The sequence below is a fragment of the Pteropus medius genome, unplaced genomic scaffold (assembly GCF_902729225.1).
Source record: "Pteropus medius unplaced genomic scaffold, Ma_sr-lr_union100, whole genome shotgun sequence".
Taxonomy (NCBI): Eukaryota; Metazoa; Chordata; class Mammalia; order Chiroptera; family Pteropodidae; genus Pteropus; species Pteropus medius.
Genome location: NW_024350927.1, coordinates 6,902,155 through 6,921,377, shown reverse-complemented (window position 1 = coordinate 6,921,377; position 19,223 = coordinate 6,902,155). Strand labels below are relative to the sequence as shown.

Below are 19,223 nucleotides of genomic sequence, written 5' to 3'. Positions count from 1 at the left end.
ATAACTTTAAGCTAAAGGAAAACAGCCCTTGGATTCTTTTGAGCACTTTTCTGATAATTTAAAGAACCTGATAAAGCCTCAAATTAGTTTTCAGGGTCCCTGAGGAAGGGGAGTATCCACATTCAGATGCAGGTACTTCCATAAATGGAATTACTTGCTCAAAATTACCCACCAAGACAAAATCTTGAATATCTTATTCTGACAGATGTTCCTGTGTTTTCACAAAGATTAAATGGCTTTGCCAAATGCTATTTTATTTTCAACAACTATTTTGTGAGGAAAAATAAGTGAAAGGTAAACAAGACTAACATGAACATGCTAGTACAATGACCCTTTCACCTAAACCAAGAACGAGAAAGAAAACTAATCTAATCTCTTGTAGTAACTTGCTATTAAATTTTAACCTAAACACATTGTATTTTCTAATTGTAAAGAAAACCAAGGCAGCCCATCAGAGATGGGGTGAAGTAACCAAACTACACCTTGCTCAGGGAAGAAGGACTGACTCTTCCTTCAATCACGCTGCACATGGCAGCGGTCGAGTGACCGTGTTTGATGCTTTCGACAGCTGGAGTCTAAAGGGTTGCTTTTTAAAATGGCAGGTTAAGATACACTTTTTTAAAAAAGCAATGATTTTAAGAGAAGCACTGGCTCTAAAGGGATGTAAAACCTCTTCACATTATAACCCAAGATCATTTTAAAGTTTAGGAAAGTCATTTATTATTTTTTTATTTATTATTATTATTTATGCCTACAGCACCTGGTCTTCCTAGGTGGTCTCCCATCCAAGTACTAACCAGACCCGACCCTGCTTAGCTTCCAGACAGGATCGGGCTTGTTCAGGGTGGCATGGACAAGATCAGACAGGATGGAGCTTGTTCAGGGTGGCATGGCCGTAGACCATGGACCATGGCTCCACTGGGGCGCGAACCCAGGACCTTCTGCGTGTAAAGCAGACGTGCTAACTGCTACACTATGGAACCATGTCCGAAAGTCATTTATTATTTGCTAAAAAGCAAAGGCATCTGCAGTCAATCAAATTTTCTAGACAGCGACCATAATGTCCACATCGAAAATGTCATTTGTTTTATCTTTCCTCATGACCCTTCATAATGACTATGTCTTAGTTCTAACTCAGATGCTTGACAACGCAGGCGGATTCCTCTATCGCCTCATTTCCTACATATTAAGAGCCAAAAAAAAGCAAAGGAACAGAGTTCTGGAGCCATCATCCAGTGGACAGTGCAGCCCCGCCACACGCACTAGCAGACCCACTACGAGGGAAATCACGAAGGAAGCCCTCACTCACCAAAGGGCACTTCCTTCCCCAAAACTTTCTGAAAGATATCAGAATTTTTGTAGTTGTTCCACAAAAATAAATAATCCGAAATCCAATCATTTAGTCACTCAGAATTTCTCAAATGATTTCTCTACTCAGATACAGACTCAACAACAGAGGTTCAATCCCTTTATCCATGTACAACAGCAGCTCAAGAATGAACTGTTGACTAAGTTTTGTATCTTGTTCCAGAGTCCAATATGCTAAATAACTCCGTTCGACATTCAGGCAACATCATTTAACATGCTAATCTTCTTAAGAAACAAACAAGACAACTCTTTCCACTGTGGTAGCTATCTGTTTTCCTACCCCTCATTTGGCATTCAAGTCAAAACAGAAAAAAATCTATTCCTAAATAAAAATTGTAGCTCCAACTTGCACTATTTGGGGACAACCCAAGGTTATTAATTTCTGTACTCCAATCTCTACTGTACCCAACTACCGGTATTTCAATTCTCTACATGTGAATTATTTACTCACCCCACTCAACCTAAACACAAATCACAGTCTTCATGCCCTCTTCTTCCTGTCACCTCCTATACAGAAAGCAGTATTTTCTATCTCATCTCATACACAACACTGTCACACTGTCATACCTAGTTACTATTCGCTGTCTTCAAAATTAACGGGTCACTTCCTAACTAACGACTTCCACCTTTTTAAAGTGCACATGACAAAAAAAAAAAAAAAAATTGCTGCATTCAATGGGCTGGTCGCACACGTCATCCTCCCTAGGCTGCATTCTCCAAAAGAAACACCGACTCCCCGACCTGCGCCCACACCTTCGCTCCTTTCATCCCGCCAGCATCTGCGACCTTCTGAGTTACCAGCAGCAGCAGTAAACTCTCATGGCTCCTCTGTAAAGAAATGGCAACACCTCCTTTCTTTTACATAAAGCTGACAGGTTACCTTCCCAGTTTCTTCAGTTATTTGGCAGTCAGATGGTCTGCGCTGTCCATATTAGTATCTTTGGAGCTTCTGGGCTCAGAGAAACGTACTCACTTCTTAATTCTCTGCACCCACAAAGGACTGATGGCTAGCACTCATGTTGGTGAAACCAGACAAAACTGAAGTAAATGACAGATGCTTAGACTGTGAGGACTCAGCGCAACTTTGTTCTTTTTACATGAAGAAAAGCTTTATGTATACTTTTCATAATCAACAGAATCATTATTATTATAAATCTCCTACTCCGAGACGTAAAGGAACTATTAACTTGTAGTATATCAAAAAGCTTTCCAGAAAAAAAAGAGAGGCTCTGTGTTCTTTCATTTCTCACTGCAAAGTTATATTCAGGAAAATGATTATCCATTAATACACCCAGATGTAACTCTGTCAGAGGAGGGAGGAAAGGAGTATCATGGTATGTCGAGGACGACCACTGGCATCCCTTTGCCTGAACGCTGCTCTGCAGTCTCTCTGGAAGCTCCCTCGCACCCCTGACTTGCGCGCCACTTCCATGAAGGACAGGGCAGCCTGAGAGAGCAGGTTCTCAAACCTGACATATGGAATTACTATATTTATTAATACCTTACTTATATAAAAGTCATCTCATTTTGTTTACAAAGTTACCATGGCAACTCGAATTGATCTAAAGCTATAAATGGGTACATGAGACTCCAATGCACAAGGCAGGTAATCTGTAAAACAGGTAAAACAGGTTACTGTATCAAGTGATATCTATCGGTATTTTGAAACTGATACATGATAAAGTCAGATGAGCTCACTTCAAAATTAAGTGACAATAAAACTAGTAAACAGAATGGCTAAGATTAGAGGTAATAGAAATTGAAAATTTTCACACCATGTCAAACTTGCCATAGGAACGAGAAAAAAAATATAGTTTTGATCTGACTTTTCTAATTCATTTTAAAAATAAAAGCATGAAAAATTATGGTCAAGTCAAACTTTTCTTTATAACCCATAAAAATTAGGGTGATCCTACTAAAAGAGAACACATTCTAAGAAACAACTTGCAATTTAAGTCTCACACACAACAAAATCTATTACTCTTAATGATTTCCTCTTAACATTGTTTAAGAGTAAAACAATGTTAAATAAGGCCAAATACTCATACGAAGTATTTCCCTGTTGTCTCATTAATTAAGCAGCTATTTAAGAAAATAATTTCATATAGATGTGTATAGTTAGCACAAAAATAAAGTGGTTTATTTGGAAAAGAAAAGATGAGACCATAAGTTAAGAGCAATGTTAACATCTCAGTACATGCCCAGTAATCTCTTGTCAAAATGATTTGCAAGAATTTTCATGCAATTTATGAGTGCATGAATTGTCTAAGCTGGTTTCAGTCAGCTGGATCAATGATCCTCAACCTGAAAATCCCCCATGACCAGCATAAGCCTAAAGACATCTTTTTAAAAAAGAAAGGAGCTCTTTTTTAAATCAGAAAGCCAGCAGTTCTGAAAGAACTGAGCAAAGCTGATGCGATCCATTAGGTGCATAATGTACATTTTCAAAATTACCCATATGAAAATGCATATTTACCAGATTGGGCAAATGGCTGCTGCAGGGCAATATATATATTTTTAATCTTAAAATCAGCAAGCCTGAAATGGGCCAGAAAAATAAGTGAGGCTATTACCATCGATATCAATTATTCCAAACAACATATAACTAGTTTTTTTTTTTCTTTATAGGGGTGTCTGGAAATGAAACCATGGGTCTAGGCTGAGACTTATTCTCTAACCCTGGCCTCTGCCTGGGAATGGATCCCACGATGAAGTCACCTTAAATCCTGTACCCATGATTTGGTCAATGATACTGAACAGGGGTGTCTCTGGCTATTTCTTACAACCTCAACACAGCTTTGTGTCCAAGAATCAACTGTGCCATCTGCAAACAACAGAGCATTTGCTAAGCTGGGGAAGGAGTCAGCCAAACCGTGCCCGCAGAGCCTCAAGGCAAAGAAAACCCTCTCCGCTTTTCCAACCCTCAGCAAACCAGCAGGTATTATGTAAACAGAGCAAGAGCCCGGTCCTCTCAAGGGCAAAAACCACAGCCTGAACCATCGGGCAGTTTGTCATCCCCAAACACAAAGAACTGTCAGCATCTTTCCTGACAGCCTCCTCACACAGCACAGTGGACGTTTCCTTCACCCCCTAAGTGAGCCAGCGGCGCTGTAAGCCAGCCTTAAAGCTGTGGTCAGGCAATGCTCAGCCACAGTGCTCTGTCCCTTAAAGAATTTCCCTTGTCAATTAATGTATTTCTGCCTACTGATCTTTGAAATAACTTCTCACAGAACCCTTTGCAAAGCATGGCAATGCCACTCTCATGTAATTTCCCACCAGAAAACCTTCTACCACTCGTAAAGAGCATACACAAAGCATTCCTCACAAACAAATCTCCCAGAGAGCCAGGTGGGTGGCACAGTGGTGGACATGGAGGTTGACCCTCGGGATGGCTCTGCTCTTCCGCTATCCATTTCTCTTACACAGGATGCCTCCACCTTCGACACCGAACCATTCAATGAGGTAACAGCAGGTCAGTCTAATATTGCAGAACAGACACTCACAAGTATCTCACTAGTTAATATGGATGTTTCCAAATTTCCAACATACAAAAGGGAGTACATGTACATATGTGCACATACTAGAAACGACGCCGAAATCCTGATATCCGAATTCCAACCCGCACATGCTGCATGGCCTCGAACACAGCCTCTCGTCTCTACTTTCCCCACCTGCACAACAGTCAAACCCATCACCATTCCTCGCCTCAGTAAATGATATACAACATCCTACACAGGGGTCACTCAAAACCTCAGAGGAACAAATGAACTGAATGAAAATGTAAAAACAAAAAAGGGGTAAATGAGATCCTAGCAAGAAAGTTGCTATGTTCTATCGATATAAGCATAAACAATGCTGTTTCTAATAAATATTTCTTTAAGAAATAATTCAATTGCAGAATGGCTCACTTTTAGTTTTTGCTGGATTCTTTTGGGGGGAAGGGATACTCCTATTGTCTGGGAATATACTGAAGAACTTAAAAGGGAAAAGGAAACAAAAATCAGGAAAACAGCAACTCAGCAAGTGAAACTTTTTGTCCTTACCCTTATCCTGTATTTTGACCCCGAAAACTGTCACCAAAATTGGCTGGTAACATCTTCTTAAAGATTCTAAACTCAGTGGAAAAGAGATCTCAGGTAACATATATCCTTGGTTCCTTGGTTGTTTTAAACTTCACAAAAATTAAATTCCATGTATTCAAATGTCTACAGATTCCCCACTAATACTACACAGCTTACACAGGCTTCTGTCTAAAAACAGACCACTGTATACTTCTAGCAAACGCTGACCTGACTTTATCCTCATTGATAACAGAGAGTTAAATTATGAGAAAAACCAAGTGTTTGCGGGGGAGGGGGGCGGGGGGGGGTGGCCGCCGCGGTGGGGTGAGCAGGTCATAACTAACAAAGGGATCTTGTTTAAATTTCTCACATTTCTCTTTTCTCCTCTAGGAGTTAGAAAATCTTCCAGTGCATCAAAAGCTTAAAGACTGATCCAAGATAATTATCTTTCCCACTTTAAGAAGGGATGCTAGTATTTTGGACTAAGTGCTGCAGCAAGAGCCCCTTCCCAAATCAATCATATGGATTTGAACACTCTGTAAAATGTGAAAAAGCAAGATCATCCTGCCAGCAGTAAAAAATCTTATTAGTCATACTGATATGCTAAATATGAGCCATGGTTTCACACTTGCATTACACTCTCATCACATTTTATTTTGAAAATGTTCCTTAAAAAGCTCTTCTTGTAACTCATATTGAATCCTTATTATGAAAAAGATTCTAACAAGCTTAATGTCCAAACTCCATTAGGTGATGTGGATCTCTCTGACAGTTCTAACTGCTGTGTGTGTATAAAGCTCATGAGCAATGAGAAAATGCATGGAATTGAAAGGTAAGAAAGGAATCTATTTTAAAAAATCAGTGATAGCCATCGGCCCTGGGAAGCCAAGTGTCTTAAGGCATTAGAGACACAAGGGCAGGGAATTCGAGACTGCTCTCACTCTTGTTGCCCCACTGTCTCTACCTTTCTAATGCTTGAGGAGGCAGGTAACAACTCTACCCTCGATTCAGTAATTCCAAAAATAACGACGACAAATTCTGCCACAATATTCTTGTTAAGTAGAAGATGATTGCTAGGGGACATGTCAACAGGCCCTTAACACAAAGATTACAATTGGAACATGGCTGAAATATGTACATTTAGGAAATCAATGTGGAGAGAATTCAAACACTTCGAGGAACACTATGCCTGGTATTCGCAGGAAAAAAAATAACCAGTGACAGGTACGTTGGAGTGCAGATTCTTCTCTCCCCATATGGCTGACAGCAAACAAATTGCTAGTCTGATCTTCTGGTGTCACATCCTGCAGAGCTGATTTCAAGCAACACTGCTTGCTCCTTTTCAGAAAACAATGCACTGAGAACCTGGGCTTCACAATAAATGGTTCAACCAATTTGCAGTGCTCACTGGAAATACACAGGAGAATTCACAATGCCTGGCTACAATTCTTATTTGGCAAATGATTTTATTATAAACTGGTATCATGGTGAATCCATTTTCTTTATGGGTTTTCTGCTACTGTTTAATGGACTGTCAGTATAATTTAGATTTCATCTATTTAAACTCATTCAAGCCTGGCTCCTGATTGTACAGTAAATGGAACATATTTCTATTCAATGAAATTAATGACAGTTAATTGTAGTCTGTAGTTTTCAATTTTGTAAAAGCAACTATTCCACAGTTCAAGCATCAAGCTACAAAATTTCCACGTCAATTACTTTTTTTTGTACTTTATAGGCATCCACATCTTGTAAGCCTTCCTTGTAAGACTAATGTTTATATTCACTTAATATTTCTTCCCATTTGAATATTTACTACCAACTTTCCAGAAAGAGGTAGGACTTAAATAATTAAAGGTGGGGAAAATGAAAGTTAATTGTCAGTCTGAACAGAGAGGTGCTCAATTATTATGGATTTTTTAAGCTAGCAAAACTAAATATTAAAACTTTCTGCCTTGCATATACATTTTATTAACTATTGAAAAATGTTCTTATATATTTCAAGTCAGTCACAATTTAAACATCAAGTGAAATTTATTAAAAGTAGGTTAAACGTATATGGATTTACATATAAAATCATGGCACACAGCACATATTAACAAATACTGTACTGAATTACTTCTGAGACTGATATTGTTTTCTAGAAATTTACTTATGAGTTTTATTTACCAGATAATCCAACAATCCTACGAGTGATTTTTCTTGAATGATTAGTCTTTCACCTAAGCATCCACACAGCTGTATAAGAGATGCTTCAACGAGAAAAAAGGCATGCAAAAAAAAAGTACCTTATGAGAAATTTATCAAATCAACACCCAAATAACAAGAAAAACATCCAGAATTTACTACCCTAAAACTTTAACCACCAAGGTCACAGGCTAACAGGCTGCTATTCAGACAAAAATAAGAAAGTAAAGGAAAACCACAAACTATCCTTTCATTCCTTTTACCAGCTTGATATTCTGTATCTGCTCAGTTGGTTTCCACATTCCAATCCTGCATGAACTTCCTCATGCTGTCACCCCTGTCAAGAGATGCTCTACCTCTATGTGGTCCTACTCCAATTCTGTGGAACCTCCAAGATGCAAATCAAGGTTTCTGTGGTCCTCACGTCTTCCTCAATGTCACCAACTTACAGTCTGTCCTATTCAGCTGGCATCTGCCCACTCACTGCCTGTTACTAACATATAACATTACTTGAATGAGTGTAATTTCTCCTCATAAAATGAAAGACCAAGGACTGGAGTCCCATCTATTTTTGTATCTTGCCCTACACCTCACCCCCACAAAACACCTTTCTCAAAATTATGACATAGAAGACTGTGCTCTTATGTTGCCGGACTAATAAAATACTACTAATATTATAGCTGGCATCTAACATACCTCATTAAATTCTACTTGCTTATTCAAAGTCTATTACAGTTTCAGTGGGCCTCAAATGTAACCATTCGCTTTAATTAATATAAATTTCAAAGGGCAAATGAAACCTGCTTCCTGACTCTCTTATTCTATCTATACCTCTTCCTTCTAGCCTTCCTTAAATCATTCTTGTTTTCATTTGGGTTTTTGTTGTTGTAGTAACTGTTGTTTGGCCAGGTATTTCTTTTAAAGTCAAAGACTAAAGATATTTTAAGAATAATTTAAAATATCTAATCACTTTAACATGACTGAATAAATATTGAGACCTCAGATTTTCATTAAAGATCTTCAGCCAACTATGAATTATAAATGTCATCCTGTAAGTATTCAACAGGTATTTGGAAAAACATAATTCGACCTGCACAATGACTTATAATTATCTACCTCCTAAGGATTCTACAGGTAGTAATTCTGCTTTTAACATATACATCATTCACACACAGGCTAAAAAGTATTCGGGGACGGATGGAATCATGTCTGGTAATCTGCATTCACCTGTCACTTTTATCATCAAAATTAACAAATTTCTGAGCAAGGTAGCAGTATTTAAAGTATCCAAATGCCTCTTGATTTCTAAAATGAGATCCGAGATTTCGTTTATTGTTGGCCATAAGGAGCTTTGGACGTGTTCTATATGAAACTACACTCAAAACACTTCAACAAACAAGTGCAGCTGCTCTGGGCTAATACAACACTTAATCAGAGTTTTGCTTTTTGTAATTCATACTTTGGAAAAATGTTTTGAACATCTGCTGAGACAAAATGAATCAGAACTTTGGGAGGAGGATGGATTTAGACTTCTCAATTTTAACCGAAATGGTAACTGGCAAATCTTGTCAAGATTACATTAAAGCTAAAAATGAAGACAAATTTTTCTACAAGGAACTGAATAATAAACTCATAAAACATTCACACACAGACTTATGGGTACCACTAATGTGCCAGCTAAGTGCTAGAGATATTTAGGTGAATAAAAATATTGTCCTTCCCTTGTCAAGCTCACCATCTAATAATATTAGAGCTAGATATGGAAACAAGTAAATATATATCTTCGATAATTTTAATTGTACTTGTTTTTTAGCCTGTGTAACAGACATTGCCAGCTGAGCATAATATTCATTCCCCTCTGCTTCCTTAGTAACAGGACATCTAATGTTTAGCAGGGCCTATGGCCCCTCAGAAGAAGGACCACATTTCCCAGCCTCTCTTACAGCTGTTTTGGTCATGTGACTAATTCTGGTCATGGGATATGAGCAGACAGTATTTCAACTTCTGGAAACTGAGTCCTGAAAAGAGGAGGCCCTGCCTTTCTTATCCTTCCTATTAGCCTGAAGGCAAATGTATTGGCTAGAGATGGAGCATGAGACAGATGACTAGATAAGGATGGAAACAAAGGCTACGCACAATGGAATAACAAAACCTTTGACAGTAGCTAAGGAACCAGACCCTGAATTCACCAATTCGCCATTCAGCATTTCTGGCCATTGTACACAAATATCTTTAAATTATTTTAAAATAGGACTGAATAGTTAAACTGCATTCATGAACAGAGTGACACCCAGAACAATGATTTGGAGAAAATATTCTAATTTTTTCAATAAAGAAAGCTAGGAAGAAACAGATGACCTTAGCAAGTGTATAAAAACATGAAACATAAAGCTCTTGATTTAGAATGACTAAAATACCTTGACTAAATAGCATAAACTATTACCTTCCAATGAGATTAAGAATCAATCTCTACAGCCAGATGAAATAAGACAGAACAAGGCCCACAACTGCCTCCCTGAAGAGACTTCACAGCTAAGTCAAGTTCCTTGTATGACTCTACTCCAAGGTTTTACAAGTAAGAATAAGAGACAGTAGTAACTTCTATAAATTGACTTGCATCTTGTGTGGAAGGCAGGGTGGCGGTGTCTGCTGGCATCACTCAGCCTCCACCTCGCTTTTCCACTTCTACATGGGTTTGATTTTAGGACTTCAGAGAGAATATGTGGCTGCTCCTCCAACAAAAAAACAAGGACCATTGATAACCAAATTTTATGGAACATTATGTCATTTTTTAAGTTAAAGCTGACCAGAATTCATACTATACTAAGTTCTCAGGATAAAGTCAATATTTTACTTCATTCTAGAAAGATGTTCTCGCTAATGTCACAGCTTTGCCTCCCCTCCTTTCCACACCATTAACTATGGAAAAAAGACAGCGTACAAACCGTGACTGACCTGTCCTCTGAGGTGAAGACCTATCATCACCCAAAGAGGATGTGGAGTCTTCTGCTCTATCTATAGAACCTTCTTCAATTTAGGAACCACAAATTTAGTCACTTGCAGAAGCCAAATCCTATGGTACACAGGACTAGTCAGAACAACTGTAATGGCAACACATGAAAAATCTTCAGAAGTATAGACACAGCCTTTAACTTGGCAATTCTACACCTAAGGAAAGGGAACAGAAATGACTAAATGTTCACCGCTATGGTTTATAATAGAGATTATCTGAAAGGAACCTAAAATCCAGAATTTGTAACTAGTTCCATTATGGTATCTTTCCACTAATGTGGGTATGCCTAATGCTGTTTGTGCCATGGGTGCCCTTCAGCAATCCATGCACCCATTCTCAAAAAAATATATATATATATGTTTTGAATTTATAAAAACATGTACTGAAATATATATCAAAATGAGAAATGCACTATAACACATGTAGCTCTTCGCTGATTCAATAAAGATTTACTAGAGGTTATTATCTTATGTCCATAATTTCAAAGTAGTGATAAACATTATTTTGAGATGTTTTTCTCTACACCAAGTGATAGAAGAACACTTGTGATTTATACTGGTGTCACAGGTACTGTCAATATTACTATGGTTTATTGTCTACCTTCATAATTGAAGCAAATGCTAAATATAATTTGAAATGTAATAAATTAGTGAAAAAAGATGTGATTTTTATCCACCCAAATTCACAGTCTCCTGAATTCTATTTATAGTCCACTAGGATGACCATGGACCCAGGATAAGAACTCCAGTATTAATGGCATATTAAGCAGCAATAATAATTCAGATTTATAATTACTGCCATGGGTATAAATTCAGGAGAGATAAGTTAAAAAACAAAATTACAAAACAGTGACTAGCATAGCCCCATACATATCTACTAAGGAAAGTGACAATACAACAAAATATTAACAGTACTTTAGTTGTTTTAATGTTTAATTTTCACTTATCTGAATACTTCAAATTTTTTCTATGTTGTATTATTTGTTCATCATAAAGAAAAAGAATAAATGCAGAAGGTAAAATAAAGGAGAGAAAGAAAAAGACCCGTAACCAAATATTACCAATACACTCATCAAAGGCAAAAAGCAGCAGGTGAATTCGGGGGTGAGAACATAAAAATGGACCACTTCTAATCATTACAGAAGCTGGGTTACAGAAACAATATTGAAAACAGAGTTGGAAATCCATATATTGATAGAGCAGATGCCATAACACTGAGCAGCCTAGCAGCTAGGAAAAAAGAGAAGTAAAACACATAACAAAATTGATGATCTCTAAAGCAACTAGTCTCCACCCATCACAATCTGAAGTCCAAATGCAATTTTTAAAAAGACTGCACTCCATGCTGCCAAAGATCTATTTTTTGGATAGGTGCTGCAGACTTCAAAGCATTCTAGTTTCCCAGAAAGATAGTCCAGATTTTTTTTCCCCCTCAAAAAGTCTTCTAGACAGGACAGAGAGCAAATTGGAAATCAAGTCTCCAATACCTAGCTTGAAACATGAAGTATAATCTCCCCAAGTCTGAGTGCTGCTAGAGTTAATTCTCAAATCCACACTCCAAAACTTTAGGTATATTTTTGCACTATGGAATAGTGGTAATTAAATCACTACTTTTCAGTTAAACTGTTCCTGACAATATAAGAACATGTGAGATCTTTTCGTGATATTTTCCCCGCCCTCTACTAAAGAGAAAAAAATTATAACTGTACAAAGTATTATTAACATTCCCCCAATCAATCTGGTAATCATACAGTACCTAAGTTTTATAATACCAGCACAATGAGATGTTCAGGACAAGTAAAGTTTTATAATACCAGCACAATGAGATGTTCAGGACAAGTAAAGTCCGAAAACTAATTACCACCTTGTAATAACAGCTTGTCTTTCAGCCAACAGTTATGCATAGATTTACTAAATGGAGCACAAGTTAAAATGTTAATGTAAAAGCTGAGAATGATGATAAACAACATGTTAAAATAATATGTAAAATCTATATCATACTCACTCCATTTCTCTTTTAAAAGGAACTCATAACCATAATCAAAACCACTCCCCCTCAAGAATTTTTTTTTACTATATCGATCACTATTGATTAATCTAAAGGGAGACACTAACGCACCATCTGACAAGCATCGACATCTGCCCAGCACACGAAGAAAGCCAGAGCAATGCTTACATCCTTCTACAGTTCTTTTTACACCTTAAACTATTACACTGGACATCACTGAAGCACTGTTCCTTACAAAGCCAAATGAATAAGGAATTTAGAGATGTAACTGAAAACATAAACACAGGGGTTAAATGAGTGAACAAATATGTTTCATATGTAACATACAGTATGCTGCCCAATTAGTTGGAGCACATATTTAATGGTGAAATAATAAAAAAGATTAAAGACTGGATATTTAATGCATATAAAATTATAGTCATTATGTATTAATTTAATAGATTTGGTAAAGTAACTTGAGAAATCTATCCATTTCCAGGCATTTTTAAGCAGTAACTTAAACTTACCTTCCGTCCTCTATTTTATGGTACTTAATAATTCATTACAAAATTTATATTAACACAAACATATGAAGGAAATAAAAGCATGTATTTTTATTTTTTCTAGTATTTAGAGTAGTCAGATATCTGCAAAGCAAAATTTGTGCACACATGTATCTATTCTGTAGTATTTAAATGTTTTGCAAAAGAAATCATTCTTGTGCACATACATTTTTAAGTAATCAACAAACATAAAACACTACTCCATCTTTAAATTCATAGACAATATTTTTAATTTTGGAAAGTCTGGTTTTCTCAGCTGGTGAAGCTGTCAGAATAAATAGAAGGCACTATCTGGGAAGATGACAAACACACGGGTCAATGTCAAATAAAAGCCAATCGCTGTCAAGAGCAGAGCCAAATTCCTGCATTTCAATTTAAATGATGTTATCCAACTCAAATACCTCCATGCCACTTCAAATCAAAATTGTTTCCTTTTAAAAAGAGCTTTTTACAAAACTGATAGAGTAAAACAGATTAAACAACTCTTTCAGCAATTTCCTCAGCTACTACAAAGCAAGGCATCAATGTATAATTATAATAAAGGGAACATTTAACAATTAATTGAGCCAGCAAAAGCTAAACCTCCAGAGCTTAGAAGTTCAAACGCTTCCTCACTAAGCAAAAGGGCAGAGGATTTTAAAATAACTGCAGGAAATCTCAGTCCAATTAGACTCTAGGTAAACATAAATCTTGTTCCACTATGGTTGGGACTCTCTCTATTCGTAACAGTCCACCAGGCTGGTTTCAGTATCCAGCCTGGAGATTCAAGATTCGAACAAAAGAACACCCCTACCCCCACCCCTCTGTCTGTGTTAATGCAGCTCCTCCGGGTTCTGTGCTGAACAAAGATCTCCAGTTAGCCTGCTTTTACAAACAACCAACAAGAATCCCAAAACATGTCACCCAACTGTGATGTAACAACACGTCTGAAGATACTCATGATCTGTGCCAGTTTATAATGGTGACATCTTAACTAAGTCACTTTCCTCATTCAGTTTCTACTCAGAAAACAGAAATAAATGTATAGGGGTGACAACTGCTTCATAGGGTTATCTTCACTGGTGAGCTTAAGAGTTTATACAAAATTAAAGGGGTTGGGGGACTCCAACAACCATCTTATTTATAAGGTCTTATTCTATGCTTCATAGAGTTTGATAGAAAACAGGAAACATTACAACTTAATACCTAAATGGTTTCAACAATACAAACAAGTAAAAATTATATTTTAATTTAACTGGACAAAGTAAAGCAAATTATATTTTTAATTATAGCATATGATACTAAGTGATGAAAGAATTTTCAGGATTTTAAGAACAGGCAGAACTAGAGGCTAAGGCAGGAAACCCACAGAGCAGAGACTGGGCAGAGCACTATGGCTACGGGTCAGGTCTGACCCATTGTGTTTTTGTAAGGCCCACAAGCAAAAAATCGTTTTTACATGTTTTAATGGTTGGAAGGATAAAAGAGAAAAAAAATATTTCTTGACATATGAAAATTATGTGAAATTAAAATTTCAGAGTCCGTAGGGTTTTGCTGGTTTATAGCCATGTCCATTCATTTACATCTCGTCTGCTGCTCCTTTCATGCCACAGGGGCTGAGTAGTTGCAACAGAGACCTGGGGTCTACAGCAAAGCGGAAAATGTTTGCTCTCAGGCCCATTACAGAAAAAGTTTGTTGACTGCTGCACTAAAAATGCTCACTAAATACAGCAGCTCAACGGATGATGAAATTCTACACCACAGAAGACTACAATGTAAATAGGTTTTCATTTGATAATGACATATTTGCTCAGACATCTTCTATTTATAAAATGCTCAAGAATTTTTCTAGCGGTTATTATCAAGCATACTGGCCTGAATTACACAAAATAAACCTGTTAGCCAATACCTTCACAAGGATAACAGAGTGCCTCTACAGTCACATCTCCAAGTTCCTTGTCATGTACTAAATACTCAGCTCATTTTGTGAATCTGGATCAGGAATGAATATTCCCATACCTGTGACCAAGAAAAACCACTGTCAATCAGAGTGCTGCTTTCAAACATACTACATTCAGCTTGATCACCTGAAACAGGAGACGAAATCCATCTGCCACGTAGATGATCTCTTCTATTTGTCTGATCTAATTTGGACTTCTTTATCATTCATTCTTCCTTTATCATTGTTCTTATACCTTTTCTTGTGTGAACAAGCATTCCACTGAACATTTTAGATATCCATAAGGATCACATATTTCTAAGAAAATGAAAGAACAAAAGACCCTAACAGGGTCAAAGACTTTCATCTTTAGAGAGGAAGCACACATTCTCTTGGGATCCCGTCAGGTTCAACAGTCTTTAGAGCCAAATCTGAAACAAATGTTTGGAAGGTGGGAGAGGTGGGGTGTCAGTCAACTATGAGACAGTTGCAGACTCCTGTGACTAGTCAATTAAACATGCCATCTCTTTGGAGTTTTGAAGATGGAGAGTTAGTGACTATAAATATTTTCCTTTACTAGGTACATATCTTTTCAACCTAGGAGGACTATAAATTAAGTAAGTCCAATTAACTGGCGTGGTGTTCATCTCCTTAAATTGACATGCGCCTTTATTCCTATGAAGATTTAGAATTAAGTAAAAAAAAGATTTGAGAGTCAAAAATGCATTAACATTTGGGGATTTAACTTTAAAAATCAGGATATACTTGATATTTTTCTTCTTTTTGTAGTTAAAAGAATGTGGCTTAGAACAGCCGCCTTGTAATTCCAATTTTAAAAAGTAACACTTCAGACTTTATTATTTGCCTGGTCCTTTCTAAAGTACTCCCTCATGTATGTGTTTGTATGTATACTCATTTAATTCCCATTACATCCCTTGGGGTTAAATACTCTGATCCTCATTTTACTGATGAAGAAACAAAGACACATAGTTGTCTCTTGCCATCACCCTGCCACACCTTCTATCCCCAGTGGAGAAAGTGACTAAACTGTGCTACACTGCCAGTGTGTGTGAAACCGATTCCGGCATACAGTCAAGACTAAGCCCCAGGTGAGTTTATACACAGCGCTGAACTATCTAAGACATTTATTTAGGTTCACTTCATTCATGTAAGAAGACTTAAGTAATTGAGAAGATTTGTATTACTAGATCCCTTCGAAACAAATCAAATATTAGATTATTTTATCTAATAAGCAAACCTAAATGCTGAATATAGTAACTACTTTATAAACAAGACCAATCAATTCAAAAATCCCTTAAAAATGATTGTTAAAATGTATTTAATTTATAAAAAAAGATAAGATCTGCATATTGAACTGAAAAAAAAGTGTCTTTCAATTTATAACTTTAACGAACTGAATACCAACATTTTAAACCCAAGCAAACTTTGGATTTGAACTTCAGAAAGTCTTTCTACATATAAATATCAGCCCTGAAGACCCTTCCCAAGAAAGTCCTTAAAGTCAACTGCCCTGTACTGGTGTTTACGGCCCAGCTCCTAAAAGGTATTAAAACCAAGTGTGAATATGAAGGGGTTAGGGACTGGGAAAGCTGGTGAGGCCCAGGGACTGGATGTCCTCAGTAGGGTCAAATGATTTCTGGAGTTGGGGACTGCATGGCTAAGAAGTGGAAGAGTGGAATCCAGGAAACAGATGAGTAGATTGCCAGAAAGCGACATTCCTGAATCTGACGATTAATTCCTCATAACAATACCTTCAAACGATTAGCACTGAACATGTTCTTGCCATTATATTATCCAGGGTGATTTCTAAACAGCCGCATAGAAAACATTCCTGTCTCTTTTGGAATATACAGTTTTGCAATACACTGTAGTTCACTGTTTCTTATGTAGATACGTTGCTGAGAAAACCTCAAGTTGAGCAAAAATGTTCACTAAAAATATAAGGGCTTCTATGCAACTCTGAAATCATATTACTATTTTTTGAACAATCAATAATTATACCTCGAGAAATAAGATAGCCCAGGCTGGCACCCCAGAGTGGCTGAAGAGTACCTTAGGGAGTATTTAAAATACATAAAAACGAAGATGCTGGCTTGAAGGCACCAGAACAATACAGGTTAATATGCGGCTTTTGTGAAGGTGAGCACAGCAGGTAAGGCAAACTGTCAGAGTCAAAGAGTGTGGGTGGGGTGCAGCTCTGTGGAGAGCAAACCCCAAGGGTGCAGGTGCTCATTTTTTCATTTCATTTTAAATAGAGATGAAAAGGCTCTTCCCAGTGCAACAGCCAAATTGAACGTTTAATTCTCACCTACTTTTTCCTTTTCTGCTAAAATACATTAAACCGTGGAATTATATAACTCTCTCTCTTCGCATGTTCCTTCCTCTTCCTAGGAAAAGTTCCATGTGAAGGAGCATAAACTGTACATTCCATTGACATCATTCCTCTGTTTACCTATCACACATATAGCAAAACAAACTATTTATAAATATCCATATGTTGTCACAAGTACTCACTGAATCTAATGCTATACCGTGAGTCTCCTGATAAAGTGGTATAGAGTGAACGTGTTTTTCTGGCCTTTTCTCATCCACTTCACCTACTAAAAAGCTCTCTAATTTCATTGTGGGGAATTATCTTAGCCCTACCATGTGTAGTCTTAGAGGGTGCACTGAATCACGGTTTCTGTCTTTGTTTATCCAAGATACAGACATGCAATTCAAGCCTGGCCTACTGAATTTACTCTTTTGGGACTGTGACTCGAGCTGTGTGACAGCAAAGGACAAGAAAATGCTGAATGGCATCCATTCCAGCAGCATCGCCCAGATGGAATGGTCAGTAGTTCTCACTAACCAAGAATTGGCACTGCCCTTGACCCAGTCAAGTGTTTATCCGTTCTGTGAATTACTCTACCAACAAACTATTTTTCCTGTGTAATGTGGCCAATGTTCTCCAACTTGCACTCAAAAACCTTTAATAAATACAATATGTTCATTTTTATTAGATCACAAAAACTATGTATTTCCCTTTCAGCTGCTGAGTTAATGTTTACATCTAGTAATCAGCATTAGCCTAAATATTCTAGAACAATTTACCTCTCCCACTCAGCTCACTTCCTGTAATATGCTATGCATTTACCTTTTTAACAATCAATCTGTGTATATATTACCCAGCAAGTGAGAAATAATTTTCAAAAGCAGACAAGATGTAACTAATTTTAAGAGTAGGAAAAAAAAAGGAAAAAGTACAGCTGACCCTTGAACAACATGGATTTGAACTGCACAGATCCACTTATGCATGGACTTTTTTCAATAAATACAGTAAGTGTATTTTCCTTATGATTTTCTTAATAACATTTCTTTCCTCTGGCTTACTTTATTCTAGGAATGCAGCATGTAACACATAAAATATGTGTTAATTGATTGTGTTATCGGTAAGACTTCTGGACAAAAGTAAGTTATTAGTAGTTAAGTTTTAGGGGAGTCAAAAGTTATGTGCAGATCTTTTGACTATGTAGGTACCACTAACCTCAGCCTTGTTCAAGGGTCAACTGTAATTACAACATTTCCATTTCTAAGAAATAGGCCTACCCCTTCATTTTCTTTCAAAATAGGTTTGGTTTTGTATTATCTTCAGTATTTTATTTAAACATCTCGGCTTTCACCAACTCTCACAGGCCCACATCATCATCCTACAAACAGACTGTGTGGCTCTGACCTCTGAGCCTTCATTTCCTCATCTGTGCAACAGGAATAACGACTAGATTGTGTAGGGACTTTTTTCAAGGATTAACAACAACACGTGTAAAGCAAGCCCAGTCCTGGAAAAGAGCAGTTGCTCCAGAAACGGTGGTTACTTACCATCCACGGGGACAACTCCTTCACTCCTTCCTGTCTATCTATTTACACCCGAATGCACAGTTCCCTCCGCAATAAGACACTTTAGAAGATACAAATTTTTCCCAATTGACTGGTCAGAATTTAATTGTACAGCTGCCTCTGTTCCTATCGAACTATATGTGCTGTGTATCACATCAAAACCTCAAGCCATGAAAGCCTATCTCCCTTTTCCCTTTAAAAGCTCACCTTCCTTTTCCTTTTTTTAGATG

At 37.2% G+C, this 19,223-nt stretch overlaps 1 protein-coding gene across 1 annotated transcript in view; it reads right to left on the bottom strand.

Annotated features, from left to right (window-relative positions):
* Nucleotides 1-19,223, bottom strand: part of RERE (arginine-glutamic acid dipeptide repeats) — a 284,989-nt gene that overhangs the window by 203,276 nt on the left and 62,490 nt on the right.